Genomic DNA, 20,079 nt, shown 5'->3' with positions numbered 1-20,079 from the left:
GGTGAGTCTTGTAATCAGCTGCGCTCTGGAGCCCGGGAATTACGGTAATTTGTGCAAATACTTTTTTTTTCAGTTCTTAATACTGTACAGTGAACTGCCTGCTTCAAGGTGATTATTTGTCACTCCCAAAGTTTGAACTTTATTGTAAAATTGACAAATAAGCAAATGAAACATTCGGTATTAAAACACCCACACTTCCACAACTGAAAAGCATGCATGGTAAGGTAGACTCGTAATTGCCAAATGATTGATTGTTTGATGATACTGTATGTGCCTTGCGATTGGCTGGCGACCAGTTCAGGGTGTAACCTGGTGCTCGCCCAGAGATAGCTGGGCTATCCTAAAGCACGCCTGTGGTCCAAGTGAGGATAGACAATACAGAAAACGAATGAATGAGTGATTAAGACTTTCACTTTGAAAATCAGCTACTCTTTTAGTACTGAGTTGCAATAAGAGGTATAGTATTGAGATTACATATTTTAAATCATTGGCGGATAAGGTTTAAAGATTTTTTGCTTTTTTTGTACGAACACAGGTACAACTAAGAGCTACATTGTGCTCCCTGACCTGACTGCTAGATTAGGGAAGTCTTTTATGTAGCCAGCCAGGATCCTCAAAGTCCCTATTGCTCTGTAACTCAAATACCTGTGCAGGATATCCAGTCAAAGTTATTTTACTCTATAGATTAGGCCTTTGCGCTCTCATGTTGGAATGACTCACGATTACCCCAGACATGGGGGAAGCGAGCTTTCATGAGAAAGATCCGAATGGTTTCACTCATCCATTCAATTTCTATCCTACTTATCTTATTCAGGGTTGTGAGAAACTCTGGCCTATACCACTCGACTTTTGGCAAGAGAATAGTTGTACACCCTGGACTTTTCAAGTGAAGTAGACGTAGTTGTAATATAGAGACTAATTCATAGAAACATTCCTTGAAGAGTGGAAGTTAGATATTCCATCTTTTTGTTTAAACTATTTCTGAATACTTTGAATGAAAAAGACCTTTGCACCAGTATGTATGACCAAGCAGGGTAAAAACAAACAAACAAAAAAAGGTAATTCTGACCTAATTCTGCTCTGCACCTGCACTTTCGCAGTCTTCCCTGTAATAAATGGCCAACTCTGATGTGCATATGCTGCAGCGAGAATGTGCTGATGCACCACTGCTAACGCAACACTTTCGGCTAAAGGTTGAAGGAGGCAGCTGCTGCGAGTCATCGCAATTAACTCACCACAAGTCAAGCTCTGGTTTCCATTGCAGGTATCACATCGGTATCCCGATCAGCCGGATGCCCGTGGAAACTGGTAGAGGTGGGTAGATGGGTTTAACAGGAAAACACCGCCTAGAAGATGGGAGAAATGCTTAGCGTTAAGCAGGGGCCATACATACTGATAAGCAGGTTGAACTACCCGATTGTCAGATGACAGGAGGAAATCCTGAGCAGTTATCCTTTGGTGTGGGGTGTTTGGAAGGAGGTTTTAGTTTTACTCCCTGATCTGCTCTGAAAAGGGTCGGGGAACAACTGTAACTGTTAAACCGGTTCAGTATTTTGTATGACTTATGTTCACCCAAGCAACAGACTCTGTGATTGCGATGTTAAACGGGACGATACTCAATCAGGGAGGAGACTGAAGTTCATGCTCATGATTTGCAATGGAGAAAATGTTTTGCTTGCGCTGTTCTGTGTTGTACATTCTAAGTGCACCACCTCCTATAATAGCAGAAAGAACGCAAATGCTGATTTGTTCTTTAGCGTCGCTCACATTATAAAAAAAAATGGTTAAAGCAGGATGGACACACAAAGACACACGCCAACGTCTGGACAAATTTTTTGCATTCTGCCTTGCGATCAGCAAAGGCCCGGAGGCCTGTCAGATTATCTTGCATAATTATCTTGGAATGTGGGGTTTGTTTGGAGTGATTTTTTTCCCCTCCCCAATCTAGTCAGAAAAGGGGGCCAATAATCAAATGTGTAACCTATTTAATACTCACGCTCACAAATCTTTATGTGTGAGGTCAGCAACAAGCCACTTTGTGACGATAATGTAGGGCTGGGTGATTAATGGAAATGAAATTGTGATTTTGATTATCTTGTCAATATCATAAAAAGAAGTTAGAATCTAAGAAAAAAAATTGATGTGCCATGGTATGGGTTGTGTATGAAAGTTTTAGTGTTGTAAATGAAAGGTGTCTTGCATGTAGCAAGTGCGTGATGCATGTTCTTCTGCCATAACTGAGCATGCTTTAAGGTGTTTATTGACACGACAGTTGGAGTTCACTAGACACCAAAAATAGTTTAAATAGAAGACATTTTAGAAATTGATGTACCTTTAAATATATCCGTGCGCACACACATACACATACACACACACACACACACACACACACACACACACTGTAATTAATTACACATGCAGAGAGGTATTATAACAATACTAACAGGCATATATTCTTTACATTCTCTGAAAAACCTTATCTTAAAGTCCTATGTTAACTTTCTCATGTTTGTTTCAAGCCAAATGTTAGAAGGCAGCTCCATGAATGCATCACAGCAGACTGGCCCCCAAAAAACAAGGTACACACAGCGGGAAGATTAGATACAGTCATGGCCTTATATAAAGACACAAACACTTGTTTTGCCCCGACTGTCTGACATGAAATCAAACACAAAATTTCCTCTTTTAGGTCAGTTGGGATTTTAATGCAACGCATTCAGTTCCCACAAAACATTCAATCTTTGGTCTCCTCTCTCCAACGCTTGCTCACCTCACCCACTCACACCCACTTGCACAACTAGGCTTAGTAAATATCGGAGTGGGGCTAATGAGAACAGGTGGGAACCAGAACCTAAGAAGCAAGAACATGGGACAACAAGAAAAAAAAACATGAAACAAAATTAAATGCATGGAAAAAAATATCAAACCAAGTCAACTAGAAACATGAAATACAGTACATAAATCCAAAGAACAGTTTGAGTCCCAGTCGCAGGATGCTGATGATGACCCTCCGGCTGATTTTTGACTTTCCATTTGCCAAAAACGAGTCAACACAGCTGTCAGAGCTTTCATCTTTCAAATCCTTCGAAAGGTCAAGCGCTGGCTTCAAAAGAATGATTCATGCTTTCGCCTCTGTAAGACTATTGTGCGAGTAGTCTTTATTCACATCAAGTATTAGTCAGTCTCCGATCTCCCCTCTCTGGTCTGCAGCTGATCTGAAATGTCACCATCCAAGTTTCAAGAGGCCCTCGCAAAAGGGATCACAATAACACTTGTCGTTTCTGTATGATACAAGAATGAGCTGCATTTAAGTTTTCAAGGTTTAAGGAATAAGTGGTGTCTGGAGTGAGTGTCATTTATTACAGGACAGTAATAATAACATTTGCCTCCTACTTTTACATTGGATTTCTTTGTGTCAAACACAATGTTGAGTTAACGTGTTATGTTCCTCTATTGTTGTTGCTCATTCGCCAAACCTATCTATTGTTTATTTTTCCATTCAGGCTTGCACTTAGGCTTCAATTCTTAAAATTCTGACCACTAAATCCCTTTTTGGAGAGCTAAGATACTATCAGTAGCGCACTAATCAGTGACTTGAAAAGGTTTGGAAACACGTCTTCGACGCGTCGTTAAATATGTCACTGCTGTCATGTAATTATGTCAGCTAACCATCATCAAAAGGTTGACCTTTTGGAAGAAATATTGAACCCTCTCCAAAAATCACAATAGTATGGCTGAATGTCCAATTGCGTTGCAAATATTAGCTGTACTTATATGTAAGAAATCTTTGCAGCACAAGTCCAAAAATCTAACAATGTCGTGAGCGGGGCTGGAGCACTGCCAGGCAGGGCGTTGCTTGGTTACCGCTCTGGGCGGCGCCACCTCTGCCTCTCAACACAGCTGTTGCGCATTCAGCATGTTAATTAACCATGTATTTATGTTGAAGTTTAGGTCACGTGCATTTGCCAGTTCATTGAGTTTGCACTCTGTTACCATGTGCAGACACTACTTCTGCAATAAAACCCACTGGGCATTATGCCTTTGTCTCGGAGTCCTGCATTTGGGTCCTTACCTGCACCGAAGACACATGACAAACAGTACTCCAAAACGAAACGGATAATGATTTTTCTGTATCAACACAATGCATCAATAGATATATTTGATTTTCAAGTGAGCCTTGTTGCTTCCTACTTTGCAAACTCCATTGCGAGATACGGTAGTCACACTGCACACAATGAGCGATCACGTATGCTCACTACATGTTTCACTTAAAAATCGCAAACTCACTATACAGTGCACTAAATAACACCACTAGTGCAGGGAATTGGCACGGCATTCTTCAGTATATTATTTGTGATATAACACACTCGACTCAATCAAGAACCTGTTCTGGAATATGGACAGCTAATTGGCCATGTTGGTTTCCCTGGGGGCGGCACGGTGGCTCAGCTGTAAAGTGTTGGCCTCACAGTTCTGAGGTCGAGGGTTCTCTGTGTGGAGTGTGCATGTTCTCCCTGTGCCTGCGTGGATTTTCTCCGGGCACTCCGGTTTCCTCCCACATCCCAAAAACATGTAACATTAATTAATTAATTCATTAACTAATTAACGTTAACCTAAGAAAATGGATGGATGAGTAGATAGTTTCTCTGGAATTTCCAAGTGTGCTACATCAACAAAGTCTCGGAAATTCACACAATCTCCACCAAATTGCAAGCGGATATATGAGACGGAGTTTTCATCAGAGTGTGGGTGAAGTTTGGTGATCGGGTTTGATTACTCAGCATGGAAAACCGAACATTTATTTTCAATACGGCTTATCCTCCCTCACAAGGGCTGTGAGTGAGCCTGGGCCTATGACAGTTGACTTTTCGAGAACGGTAGGACATAATTTGCAGTCAACTTGTCATCCAATCGCAGGAGACGTATAGAGCCACAACCAATCACGTTCGCATTCAAAACTACGAAAAACTTAGTATTAAATTAACCAAAGAAGCATGCTTTTGGGTTGTATGAGCAATCCGAAGCTCAGACTCGACCCAGGAACTACTATGAGACAGATGTGGTAACTATCTCTGACTACTCACTCGGCTACCCTCCATGAAACTTGAAAAATTATTTTTTGCAAATAAATTGCCTTTTAGCACACTCAGTCACTGAATTTTGCTAGCATGTGTATCCTGATACATATTTCAGTGGATCACCAAGTGGTGACAAGAAATTTCAAAATGGTAAATATTAGATATTGGATGGATATTGTCAAATTACACATAGAGTAGTGTTTTATTTCATTTCAATCTTTACAGTACTCATTTTCAACGGGTGTCGCACTTGAAAATAAACTTGATTTGACAAGATCGTTTGATGAAAAAACAAAGCCCCCTCCAAGCAGGATCGCTTTCACATTCATGATCTAGTCCTCGACAGTATTTCTGGGCAAAGCGGGCAACATTCCTCTACGCACAAGGGAAGCAGTCATACAGTCATAATTTCATTTACTGAGCTTGTTCCCTCTTCCACTTGGCAGCTTTGGCAGCGATATGAATGTTGATCTGATTACAAAACAACAGGAAGGAAGCGAAAGCAGCGGGAGAAACAACAGGGGAAAAAAAAGCTTGTGTCCTGTCATTAATATTTCACTTCATCATCGTAACTAAAGGAGAACAAAGTGAAAAAGGAGGGTGGCTAAGAGAAGACGCGGTGAAAAATGCATCAGATTTTGACACGGCTTTGGAAAGGATGCCAGCAAAACAAAAGATGGAGGCTGCTGCGAAAGGCCAGAGGAAGATGGAGGCACGTGTGGTCTGTAATTCTGCTGGAAAGCAGGATAAAGACTTATCTGCCAAGGTCACCAAGCTACACTTTCTCACTCAACGCTTTGTCACAGCTCCGTATACAATGCATGAGGGATTAGCATATGCCCCACACAGAGCCGTCATGCAAATACTGAATTCCTCCAGCTGGCTTTACTGTATATCAATTTGTATTCAGAGAGAAGGGACCTGGGGCATGTCACCTTCTGCTTTTCATCCAGCAATGAAGAACTTATGACGCATGGTTTTGCTTTTTTTTTTTTTTCTCTCTATCCTCTTCATTTTACCCCGGGCCCGAGTCGGTGCTAGCATGTCAAGAAATGAAGGGGGAGAGGAAATAAGAGTGTAGGCGCCATAGATGTCACGCTCATTTCACAGTCTGACATGGTGCCTCGACCTCTACATAGAACAACAACCAAACCCACCGAGGCAACGGAGCAGCACAGAAAGTCTCAAAAAGCTCACTTTTTTTAAATATATATCTATATATATATGAATACAAGAAGTCCTTCACTTATCCATAACGGACGAACAAATGATTTCTTACAATTTCCATTTCCAAGAATGCAACGGTCTGGCCAAGTTTAATAAGTCCAGTGTGGGCTCAGAGAAAACTGGTCATTGTATCAAATCTGATTACTTCTTCCATTTCGTTCCTCTTACTCACTCCTTGATCTGCTCTTATTTTTGCGCCATGCCACAGAACTTCGGACAAAAGGATGAGTCATTGTGTAGCAGTGTCTCCCTATGGGAGCAGTGCTAATTCTGTATGATGTACGCTCACTTGAAAGAAACTTGGTTCTGGTTAATTTTTGATGAGAAAGATCAGCGTTACCTAATTAGCTGCTCACCATACGGTAGCACCTGTTTGGACGACTCAGTAAAGCAAATTCCTAATTAGCCAATTAGTCATGTGGCAGAAACTCAATGTGTTGAGGCACTTGAACATTAAGGGTGTCACAGCTCTCCAGATACACAGATTGATTTCTTTTTTATTTTTTATTTTTACGAGAGCATTTTACACAATCCTTTGAGTGGGAAGACTGGTTTGTCTTTCTGCCAAATTGGATAGGGATGCACAGACAGAAGAGAACATACAAGCCAATGGTATCAAGCACTGAAGTCACCCTATCGTCGTATCTCACTGGGTATACTACCCCCGATTCATCTTTATCCTTACATTTTTGGAGGACTGTAACAATCAACTCTTACATTCACTTGTAACATTTCAGGTCGATCAACCACAATAAATCCTACGCCATGAAAACTTAGAATGGGCATCTACAAATTAGACATTACAACGATCTGAAGGGCTTGATCGGTGTTTTCTAATAATAGACTGACCTGGTTTAATGTCATAACTCACTGACCGGCTCGGCAAAAGAGTTTCACTCTATGTCTCTGTTATACAGTACTTTAATCCAAACACAATTTTATTTTTAATCTTGTCCTGTGTGTCTTTTCACGTCATTTACAATCTCTGACATACGTGTACTTGATACCATGACAACAACAATAACTGGCTTGCGCCGTGTGTATTGTGTTGGTCAAAAAAAGAATGGGTGGTTGTGGTCACCTGAGCTTAGGAGAAGACGTTTGATCAAGGATTGTTGAGTTATAATCACGTACTTTTAATACGATACAGCTCACAAGCTGCCAACAAAACGTTACCTCACCTAGAAAGCTACCGCTAGAACTAACAGTTGTCTGTGAACATGCAGACGTTTTGTTGAATCATCCTCGAAGCACGGGGTTCTCAAACTCAATTTACCTTTGGGTCCCTGGAGGCAGAGTCTTGCTGAAGCTGGGCAGCAGCAGTTTAAATTGGAATTAGAATTTTTTTTTAAATTTTTTTTAACACAAAGAATTAAGTACACTGTTATAAACACGTTGTGTGGAAAGCTACTAATAAAACTCTCCATGGAAAGGCTGCAGTAACTTGCTTGCATCAAGCCCAGTCGATTTCATGCCCCCGAGAGCCATATACCCCACCCTGATTGATAAGTTTGTCAGCTCCACACACAACACTGCAAATGTGACACATACAAAAGGGCCATGCTAACAAACTTTCATATGAAGGTGGGGGCCACAAAATATCTTGCGGGCCATTTACGGCCAGCGGGCCACCTGTTTGAGGCCACTGCTCTAAAGTTTCACTGGATGTGTGTGTGAAATAATTGAACTACAATAAAATAATTTAATTGTACTAAGTTAGCATCCATTATTTCTGTCATGAATGAGAACACATCACCTGCCTAGAAAATACTTTTGAAGATCCTCACTATACAGTACATAAGTATATATGGTAAATGAACATCATTTAAATAGAAACATTGGTCTGTCTTGTGATTGGATTGGCTTTTTAAACTGGCTGATTGGTGACCATCCCCAAAAATCCTGATCGTGTAAAACCCAACTAAATCTGAGGTCTGTAGCCCTCTGTTGGAAAATCTTTGTTGGAGCGTGGCGGCAGTTTGAAGACCTGCATCGGGAGTAGTAAGATCAGTGCAGTCTTTATACCTGACCTGTTGTGAAGAAATTTCTTTGCTGAACAAGCCCACAGTCACACGCTGTGGATAGTGACTGTAAGGAAAAGATCGAGCACGTGAAATGAGTATCCTTTGCAGGGTGCCTGTTTCCACCCTTCAGGGATAAGGTGAGAAGCTCGGTCATCCAGCAGTGACTCCTTCACATCAAGACGAGCCACTTGTGATGCTGTCTGTTTCGGATGCTTCCCAGATTTCTCTCTGGTGAGATGTCCAGCCAGGAGGATGCCTCAGGGTAAGTCTAGGACATGCTGAAGGGACTATGTTTCACAGCTGGTGTGGGAACACCTCGATCACTCACCTGTGGAACTCTAGATAGCAAAGTGTGGGCATCCCTGCGTAGACTGGATGAGCAGATGGCTGGCAATGAAATTTGTAGGGAACCTCTCACATAACTCTGGAAGGATTCATAAAAAGGTGGCAGATGGAGCAATGTGATAGTTATCTAATTTCTGGTCTTCCACAGATATTATATTTGGAGATTTTAGTTCTTAAACATGAAGTACTAGTGCAATAATTTCCAATCAGAGTGCAGTAGCACAGTCAGAAGTGACAAGGAAAAAAAATCCAATTGCACTTACTTTATTATTCATTACATGTATAACTTTGTCTATCAATGCCAGTTACTTATTTTTACAAGCAGTACAATAAAATGTTCCTCGTTAGATGGCAGATGGTACAATAAACCTGTTGCCATTCCTGCATAGCTTTCTGCAAGGTTATCCACTTTTTTTTTTTTTTTGTCCAATTAAACATGCCAGATTTCCCATTGGAGGTCAAATAGTGAGTAAATTGAGTCATGATCATCATTAGTTCTGTATTTATATTTTTTGAGATATTTTTGTTATTGTTTTTTGTTTTTGCTATGAAATATTTTGGCTCTAAAATGGATACCTTGGCTCAGTAAAGGTTGGGAAACTACTAGTGTCTGAATGTTGGCGCATAATTGGTGCCATACATTTTTAAAATGATAGCTTTAAAAGAAATTTTAAAGCTATCTGCACATTCACCGATTCATCTGTCACTCCACCCATGAATCCCTTTTTTTTTTACCCCTTACCTAAAACTAGGCTATGACTGCCGAAGACTCCAGGGAAGTCAGATGTCCTTCAAACCCAGAGGGACCAAAACAAACCTTGGAGAGTCAATCAATTATAGATTTGACTGAAAGGATGCCTATTGGAGGAAGTCACCTTTCTTTGTGCTTCATTTCCCAGCTATTGACACTTGTAACAGCAATCTTTGAGCTTACCCTCCAATAGACTAAGAAAATGTTAGGACACAATGGAATAGGAGCAGGAAAATCCATCTTACTAACAGTACTAGATTTCCTTTTATCTTTAACAGGCTTTAATTTGAAAAGTTGCAGAATGGGTGGTTTAAGTTTAGACTTTATTCTCCAGCAACCATCCCCTCCTTTCACTTGCTTGATGGTGATCGCGTCAGACACGAGTAGTAAGGCTGTAACGTGATCAGTAAAGGTCATTGTCAAAGTCACCATGACACGATTTTTTTTGTTTTTTTAATCTGCAATGGACAAACGGACCCGCTTGCTCAGGAAACAGAAGAGCGATCCGAGGCTGTAGATAGCAAGCGTCTACCGTCAGGTCAGACTCCCACTGAGCAGTTCCCACGAAATTAAGCAGCATCCGGCCATCCTTCATTCGGGCTGTAATTTGCACTCCTTGTCAGCATTTTAATTAATGACTTGATTTGCATGCTGGCTTGTACGCAACAATACTGGATGAGATATCCATGGATTTTGCAGCTCTTTCAAATGGATTTAATGGACAGAAAATAGCCTTCGTTTGGAACACGGAACCCCTATTTATAATGGACAAAGGCCGTTAGTTCCAGAACTGGATGCTGTTTTTTTTTTACTGGCTCAATCACCGCACAGAGACTGGCACCCGTATTTCCAGGTTGTGTCGCTGTTGTCACATGTATGAAAACTACAGCCAGCGTGCCAATTTGGGGGCCATGTTGACAGGGGCATCGTTCCCATCAAAGGCAATGCATGGGCATTAGCTTAGCATTGCCGTAGGCGCGCAGCTTAAAAGGGGAAAATCGTATCCACTGATTCTATTCATATCTATGGTTTGTGTACTTGTTGTGGCTCATCTCTTGAACTATTCTCTATACTGATTGTGGTACAGGATACAGTTTTGTTTCCATCAAGCCTTTTTCTATTGCATCCACTCATAATGGAACAGGAAAGGAAAGCACGCTGACCTCACTCGGCCCCGTGCCACCACAATTTCTTCGATCAGCACATCATTGTCACCCATCCCAAGCTCCAGTAATCACGACACGTTCATGGCAGTAATTAAACCATCACACCAATACTTAAAAAGACCTTTTCAACATTACATTTATTTAGAACATTTATATATATATATTTTGTTTTCGGTCATGAAAAAAAGTGCTTCAAATTAACACACACACGGCATCCACGGACGATCACTCCCCCAGTTAGTTTCCACCGTACACCTTACAGGGCAATCACAGAAATTGTACCCAAGATTGAAGATTGAACTGTCACTCAAAGCAAACCTACAAGGTTAAAGAGGTCCTCGATAGAGTTTTGGAGGAAGCTCATCTAAAACACCAAACTCGAATGAACGGCCATAGCAGCATTGGCAGCATTAAGCTCCTTAACTTAAATGAGACTAAAAGATTTCAGAGAAATCACTCTGATTGAACGATTACCTTGATTTTATTTCAAGACCTTTGGCACTAGAGGGAGAGAATAGATTAATGATATGTGTGGGTGTCCCGGGCTGATCCATATTCATGAATCCTGTATGGCTGAAGGGCAAGGTCATCAGAGGCCGGTCTAGACCTTAAGAAGCAGGTCACAAGCTGGTGAACCAAATAGTATTGAACATTTAAGGCGCGTTTGGGCTCTTCTGTGCGTTTTGTTTTTTAAATCTGAACCCTTTCAATGATAATTTATTCAACTTTGGACTATGAGTAATCTTGCAGGTATAATCAGACATTTGGCCATCAGATCTGTGAACACTCTTACCCAAGTGGAGGAAACTATCATCTGTTGGGCGTGAAGATATGTGTTCTGCAAGGTAATTTAGGAATTTGATTTCTGTACAGCCAAAGGGGGTCCAGTTGTAAAGTGTAATTATCTATTAAACCACAGTGTAAGCTCAACATTGCTGCTAAAACAGAGTAAAGGTCTGTTGACGAGTCAATTGCTATTGACATACTTTTCAGACCAAAGTTGGTTACAAAACATAAAAATGTTGGTTAAAATCATTTTCAGCTATTTCCGGAGGGCCCAGGGTTGCAGAGGAGATATTAATTCTTTAAAGGTACCAACATCAAATTTTGATGCATTACAGCTTGAAAAATTAAATACCCATTAAAAATTTTCCAGACCTTCAATGGAGAGTTGTGTGAAAGACCATTCTGGGTGTTAATCCTGACGGACTGGTTGTACCAACAGCCAAAGCCTTGTCAAAATCAGAGTAGGTCAAAGCTCTGTAAACATCAAACATCTTCATATGGTTTTAATCCAAAGCAACTGGCAGGAGATAACTCATTAAACATAGAATTGAAACAAGCAAATATAAATGATACCCCAACTTGCATTTGTGACGACAAAATAAAAGGCAAAAAAAAAAAAAAACACCCCCCATTTTATGGCTTTCATGTAGGTTAATTCTTATCTTCTATATCTGTTTTTGGCCTTGCATGCACACCTCCTCTTACTCATGTTTCCAAACAGTCCTCATTAGTGGAGTTCTCATGAAAAAAAATAAAATAAAACTCGTTAACATGCAAGCTCAGTAAGATCTCCAACTACATCCACAACACTAATAGGACTTCTCTTTCCTTGTTGGCTTAAAGTTAAGTACAAGCTTAGAAATACAGACAGAACCATCCATCTCCATGGCGACTAAGCAAACTCCATCTGCTGATGGGAAGCGTGTGAAATGATTGAAAGCGCAGAGCGAGAGAAAAATGAAACAAAAATGAGTGGGATGGTTTTAACTTGGCAAATTGGCACAAGATTGATGACTTTCAGACTGATGAAACGCTGTCTCATTTCATTACAGGGAAATGAATGAATCACACGGGAGGATTAGACCACATTCACCTAATTCCTGAGGAGTAGATTTGCACTGTAGCTTTTCTAATTACTTATGTAATCCTTCCACAGGTGGATCTATGGTTCTTATGAATACATTGTGCGCAGGATTTGGCAGGGTAACAAGGCCGCATGGTGCAATTCATTGAAATACCGCAAGTTCAATGTCGCTATCAGGCAGGAAAGTATTGTGACGAGCTGTGTACAGTACGATCATGCCATAAATCACACTTTAAATCCCTTTTCAAACTGGTGAAAGTACACTTAGAGTAAATCTCTTTTCATTTTAATTTTGAGCGAGCAAAAGGCTTTTATTGTACTTTAATGAAACAGGAGGACAAACCATAAAAGGCAAATAATCATAGTCATTTTGACCAATTAGTTTTCGACGAGAACCAAAAAAAAGAGGGTCAAAATGTTAATTGAAATGGGTCTACACTAGTCATTTTGCTGAGTCATGATGATCTGCATTGTCCCCATCAAAATATAACCTATTTCACCAAGCTAATTAGACAGCCTGTGTTATCATGGACGTAGACGTGGGCCTCGGTTAAAGATGTACAGCACACAGTTAATTAGATCATAGTGCGGCCTTAGAGAAGAACATCTCACATGACCCACTAACTTCCCAATGTACTGATTTTTTTTTTTTCATACCACAACGTAGAAATTGAATTACATCGTATGCTGAGGACCCCCCTACACTGTAAAAAGGACTTTGTAGCCACACAAAATGTATGCAAATGTGTTTTATGGCGCCATGTAGAGAACAAGTCTCACCAGAAAAACCACACCTTGTCCGTTCACCTTGCGTTGGAGGTCAACAAAAAAATGAAGGAAAACTCCCGTCACTTTGTACAAATGATAACTCACCTCAGTGTCATTGAGAAAATGACAAAAGGCAGTCGAACCTTTATATATTAAACATTTAACTATCTCTAAACATTTGTCATGTCGAACTGTTCAAAATCGCAGTACTTTTTTTTTCTTCACAACTTACATCGCTCCAAAAAGGAGATGAATTCAACGTGTGTTCCATAGCATGGCCATGACAAATCTTTTGTGTACTGAATCACTCGAATCAATTCCTTAAAAATATTTGTTCAAAAGGTTTGTTCAGTTCTTTTTCATAAAATAATTTAGTTGCTTCCCCATTCCATTAATGATCCATCTCTGAGGTTCACATTCATAAAACACGTTCACTGAAACACTGTATGTGTAGTTATTGTTGTATAATTTACATTTATTTTTAACGGGCGTTTGTTTTCATGTGGTTGACTGATTCAAATAAGCCTTTAGCTTGAAAAAACGGGTGCCAGTGAAAGCTATCCCTGCGAGGACATCAGGACTTGCTGTTAAAATCATTCACGAGTACACTCACTGCGTAGTACTTCATACTACTGGCAAACCTATCACACAACGCACCTTAGCGGATCACAAAGGAAAGAATCACTCTCCAGTCACTCAGTTCACTTACTGCAAGTCCCTCCTCTGCCTGCACGGTGTTGCCTGACGCTGACTCCTTATTGGTCATTCGCCGAAAATTTAGAAAAGAGTGACAGAATGCGTCAACAGTTCCGTTTACGCTCCCAGGCGACTTGCCCGCCTCACACAGGTAGGTGGCAGCCAAGAAAAAAGAATGAATCATTTCATAAGCTGATTTGATTCAGATAAAAAGATTTGCTCTCCTGAAGGAATCCTTTAATGCAACAGCACTAGTCTGTTCACATTTTGACATCATGGGACAAAGACAAAACCTAAATATTGATCAGCAGCGTCTCACCATCAGAGGAAAGTGACCACTGAGCTTAGGGTGTCAGTGTCATCAGAAAGTTACAAAACAGATTCAAGGTGAATAAAGCAGAGTCAGGAAGCGAAGTGGACGTGGTCTGAACTTCTCACAGTTCGAGCATCTCTTGTGAATTTTCACATTGAGCTCCTCCGTCGAGAACATCAAGTTGTATAAAAATATAGAACAGCTGGACACGTGCATTCAAAAGTTTAGAGGTCAAACTAAGTTCACCTTGCAAAGCTTTAGAGTGCATTTGAGATTCACACAAATCTCACCTGAAAGCCAAATATCCCCACTATTCTGTAAGAAACATATGTTAAAAAGTCAAATTGTTCCAAACTGGAGATGTGTGATTTTCAGACACTTAAGGATATCCCCCGTCATAAACCTTGTTGTTTCTCACAGTAGAAAAAGGCACGGCCGCTGCTCTCAATAAAGCCAATGATGCCCAGCTGGACCACTGAACTTTAACCCAAGACTGCAAATGAGCATTGTGAAAACCAATTTATTTCACATATCGCCGGCTTAAGTGTAAATTCTACAGGAGCCTGATTCCTTGTAGCTACTATTCATTTTTCTTGCCAGTTAGCTCACTTGCTTTTTCCTGACTTAATATCACCACTTTTGCAGCATTACAGGCATGCGGGGATCATTGACAAAAAAAAAAAAAAAAAAAAAGAATATTCGGGTTATTCGTGGCGTCGTGATGTCAACAATGTTAACAGAGAATGCGGTAAAACATTATGCTTAACTCTGGCATACAGACAAATGTTTAATGCGCGTGTGTTTTGCTATACATAAGCCATTAAAGAGGATTAAGGAAGGTTAGAAATTTGCACGATAAAATGAGCATGCAGAACCAAAAAAGGGCACTTGTGTGGCATAAGCCCCTGGTAGATATCAGCGACTATGAAACACATTTTAGTAGGAGGGAAGACGGGCTTTTATCATTTATTTCCTAAATCCTTCCTCAGAAAACATTTGTGCGTACGGAGCACAAGCATAATTTGCTAAATCAATGTGGCAACTTTCTCTCACACTGCTGTTAAAATACTATTCAATATTTCTGAAGAACTACTTCAGCCCAACATAGACACTTCAAATGGTAATTTGATTTGGGGGATTTTTAACCATTTGCACAGATGTTTTCATTTTAGGAAATGCAGCAGTGTCTCCAGATGACAACAGTTCAATTGAGGTGTCGTGCTCCTGTCCAAATCAGATAAATAACCGGATGAGCCAAAATGTTCTTCAACTAAACCACAACAAAACTGAGATAATTGTTTTTGGAAATAAAGAAACATGGATTGCTGTTCGCAAATACATGGACTCACTATCTTTATAAAGCAAAGACCAAGTCCGAAATCTTGGTGTTCTGATAAGATTCCGACCTGATTTTCAATAGTCATTAATCAATGAAAACTGTTTTTTACCATCTGAAGAGTGAAGGATTGCATGTGTCAAGCGGAACAGGGAAAAGCTCATCCATGCTTTTATCTCAAGTAGACTTGACTATTGTAATGGTCTTCTGACTCTATTCCCGAAAAAGAGGATTAAACAGTTGCATCTCATTCAGAATGCTGGAGCTCGCGTTATGACCAGAACAAAGCGGTCATATAACTCCAATTCAAAAGTCTTTACACTGGCTTCCAGTCAGCTTTAGAATAGATTTTAATGTTTTGCTACTGATCTATAAATCACTTAATGGTTTAGGTCCCAAATACATGAAAGAAATGCTAAAGGAATATAAACCCAGCAGAGCTCTGAGATCAACAGATTCAGGTCTAATAATGTAGTGCAGAGTCCAAAGCAAACATACTGAAGTAGTATTTAGCAATTATGCTGCATAAAAATGGATTAAGTTGCCAACAGAGGTGACGTCGGCCCCAAGTGTCTTTTCAAACCCAGATTAAAACTTTTTTTTTTGTCCCTTCAGTTACTTGTTTTAGAGTACTTCCACTTTTCAGAAACATTTCTTGCACTAAAAGCAGTTTTAATTGTACATTTTATCTTCAAATGTTTTTTTGTATGTAAATGGTTTTAATATTCTAAAGCACATGTGTCAAACTCAAGGCCCCGGGGCCAGCTGTGGCCTGCGAAGGCATATCATGTGTGTCGACTTCCAGGATTTTTGTTAAAATTTTAAATTGCCATTTCATAAACGACAACTCTGAGATATTGCAAGCATTTTTGTGTTATCAAACATGAACAATACCTGAAAAACCAATTGACCTTGATTTTTGATTCCAAATGAGGTGATTACAAATTTTTATTGTTTCACAAACATAACGGCCCTCAGAGGGGAACTGCAACTACAATGTGGCCCGCAGCAAAAACACCCCTGACACTGATTTGTTTGACACCCATAAATAAATTTGCTTTGCTTTAGTGACATTGTACCTGATTTTGCATGCATTAAATGGCGGAAAAGGAGAAATTAAAAAAAAAAATCCCAACATAATCGTCGACTTTAGTGTATGCTATTTATTTGTTTAATTATTTAGAAATAAGTGGAAGTCTTTAAAGGTCAAGTGTCATGAAAAAGATGGTTTTTGGTATATTATTAATGAAAAACCCACAGCCAATGTGGTCCCATGTGTTTTTTCACCCCAAAACATGATTTTGACGTGTACAGCTTTGTGTAATTCCCGCCATGAAAATCCTCTCGAGGGACTTGTTTTCGAGAAGAAGCAGGAAGTGACATACAGGACAGAGGCGCCCCCTAGTGGACTCCTTTGTTTCCATTAGTTTTACCTGCGGGAAGGTAGCTCATTGTTCCTTCGTGTTAGGCAAAATGCCGGCTCATTGCACTGCTGGACATTGCTTGAACACTCGGGAGAATGGAATTAGCCTTCATAAGTTTGCAAGGGACCCGGTTCGTTGTGAAAAATGGATTGCACGGGTGTTTTCAATGGCGAATGTCCGGTGTGATGTCAAGGGCAGTAGATGCACCCAATATGGCGACCACTTGGATGTCGAATAACACTTCCACAACTTTGCGCATGGATGACGCGCTCTCTGCTCACATTTGTTTTTTCGTATAGACATTGAAGTGAATAAAGTTATATGTATTTTTCATTACAATATCTATTTTAGAATGTTTATAGGAATGACACCCGTACTTTAAGGCGGTATGGCTGGTTTTAGGAACAAATTTCTATTTAAAATCTTTGTTTTGAACAACGTGTATTCAAACTCCAGCAAAATGGCTTGAAAAACTGACACAAAATGTCCTTTTGCTGTCTTACATAATCGCCAATGGTTATGGACAAATATGCAATGCTGAAAAGGAAAGCAAATCACAGTGGTTTTGCTTTAATAAATCAAGCGCAGACAACCTTGGATTAAAAAAAAGGCAATAAAAGGGGCAGCACAAGCCCCTGGCACTTATCAATGACTCTGAGAGACACTGCGTCAACACATTTTGTAAACTTGCAGCTTTTATCATTTTTACTACCCCCTCTATCCCAATAAAGAGAGAAATAACACCCGAAAAAAAAAAGTATCTGAGGCAGCCCCGAGCATACTGATTTGCTAAATGAATGTGACAAGTTTTGTGTAAACAAGAGTTGGGGACTGTTGATGAATCACAGACGCCAGTAAACCTTTTTTCTTTATTTGAAGTCTGCAAACAAAGTCCTCCTGGTACTGGTGCAGCGACAGGGCTGTAGATTCTGGTGCAACCACCACCACAAAAAAAGAAAACACAGGTTAAAGAGTAGTCGCTCTTCATTTCCGGTCCTCAATAGACATCCAACCCGCATGGACATGCTCTGTAATTTGTCAACAGAACTAATAGGACCTACCTCAAAGCCGCCTCTTATTGCGTTGCTTTGATATCACCTTATTTAAATCAACACATCTGAGTTCAAACACATAATAAGGAAAAATTGATTTATCAGCAGTCACAGTGTAACCTAAAGTAAGGCTTGTTAACTCGTTTGTCCATGCATGGGGGTCACAAAAAATGTACATGCGTGTAGGTTACTTAAATGAATGGAAGGCCTTGCCTCGGTATAGTAAACGTTACTATGGAACAAATGCTGAAGTGACTGGCCTCGCATTAATAATATTTAAGGTATCCTCATTATGTATTACAAGGTCTATTTCAAGATTTCTTTTTCTTGATTTCAACACCTCAAAATGAAAATGCAGTCTTTTCTAACCTGCTTTAATTTTAAGAACGGGCTTAAAATTATATAAGCAAAAAATACACAGGCACACACACTAAAATTTTAATTGATACAATTATTAGTGTTTCCGTTAAAGAACGACTAACAGTTGTCTTATGTACCCACGTTTCTTCTCCTTTTTAGTCCTTTCGGCTTGTGCGATTAGGGGTCGCCACAGCATGTCATCTTTTTCCACCTAAGCGTATCTCGTGCATCTTCCTCTCAAACACAGAGTGCCCTCATGTCTTCCCTCACAACATCCATCATCCTATTCTTTGGTCTTTCTCTCACTCTTTTGCATGGCACGTCCATCCTCAGCACCCTTCTACCAATATACTCACTCTCTCGTCTCTGAACATGTCCAAACCATCGAAGTCTGCTCCCTCGAACCTTGTCTCCGAAACATCCAACTTTGGCTGTCCCTCTAATGAGCTCATTTCTAATCCTATCCAACCTGCTCACTCCGAGCGAGAACCTCAACATCTTCATTTCTGCCACCTCCAGTTCTGCTTCCCGTTGTCTCTTCAGTGCCACCGTCTCTAATCGGTATATTATGGCCGGCCTCACCACCATTTCATAAACTTTGCCCTTCATCCTAGCCGGGACTCTTCTGTTACAGAACACACCAGACAACTTCAGCCAGCTGTTCCAACCTGATTGGACCTGTTTCTTCACTTCCTCCTCTGGATTGTTGAGCGCAAGTATTTGAAGTCGTCCACCTTCGTTATCTCTTCTCACTCATCATTCGGTCTTCGCCTCCACCCCTCTCTTTCACACACATATATTTTATTTTACTTTGGCTAATCTTCTTTCCTCTCCTTTCCAGTGCATGCTTCCATCTTTCCAATTGTTCCTCTGCATGCTCCCTGGTTTCACTGCAGATCACAATGTCATCTGCGAACATCAAGGTCCAAGGGGATTCCAGTCTAACCTCATGTGATACCCATTACCACTGCAAACTGGAAGGAGTTCAGAGCTGATCCCTAATGCAGTTCAACCTGCAACTATATTCTTCTGTCACACCTCGGACCCACCTCACCACAGGAATTGTATTAATTTTTTCAAGTGAACAAATTATTTTATGAAAGGCAAAGTTTTAATTACATTTTTCATTCAGGACCAAAGTGTATATTGCTGGAAAGCTCACATGATATGCCAAGCCTTTCCCCCCCAGCTTTCATCCTGTGGCTTAAAATAAGATGCTGCTTATTTGCAGATTCTCCAGCATCCTATCACCTTCTCACCCATTCTTCTTCTTTTTCTCTTGAACTCACCAAAATTGAGCTTACAGGTGCATTAATTTCTCAGTGAGGTTCAAGTTCAAGGGCTGATACCAACAACCACTCGCACTTACATGCACAGCTATGGACAGTTTCAAGTCTTCAATTAACCTACCACGCATGTTTATGGGGTGTGGGAGAAAACCTACCTATCATTTGTCTTGTTTCCTCAAACTCAGGACACAGCATTTCTTATGATTTCCTCTATTTTCTCCACTACATTTTCAAAACAAATACAATGACAATAAGTCATGTGTATTTCTTCATCTATTTATGGCAGTGAAGCATAGTGACAGACAGAAAAAATGGTCTTCTGTTAGATGGCAGGAAGTACATACCGTAATTAATCTATCCACTTTTGTGACATTTTTGTT

The 20,079-nt window shown here is 40.2% G+C and overlaps 1 protein-coding gene across 5 annotated transcripts in view; it reads right to left on the bottom strand.

The window, feature by feature from the left end:
- lrfn1 (leucine rich repeat and fibronectin type III domain containing 1) overlaps positions 1–20,079 on the bottom strand; it is a 187,126-nt gene that overhangs the window by 35,935 nt on the left and 131,112 nt on the right. For 4 of the 5 annotated variants that reach the window (XM_061827077.1, XM_061827078.1, XM_061827079.1 and 1 more), the window contains one exon: positions 1,236–1,346. The gene's annotated coding sequence lies outside the window, so the exon portion shown is untranslated. Of the gene's footprint in view, positions 1–1,235; positions 1,347–8,657; positions 8,673–20,079 lie in introns of those variants that run through there. The other variant, XM_061827081.1, reaches the window with a different exon arrangement.

Source organism: Syngnathoides biaculeatus, chromosome 8 (assembly GCF_019802595.1).
Source record: "Syngnathoides biaculeatus isolate LvHL_M chromosome 8, ASM1980259v1, whole genome shotgun sequence".
In the NCBI taxonomy this organism is placed as follows: Eukaryota; Metazoa; Chordata; class Actinopteri; order Syngnathiformes; family Syngnathidae; genus Syngnathoides; species Syngnathoides biaculeatus.
Note: the sequence above shows the minus strand (reverse complement) of the source record. Positions and strands in the feature narration are given on the sequence as shown.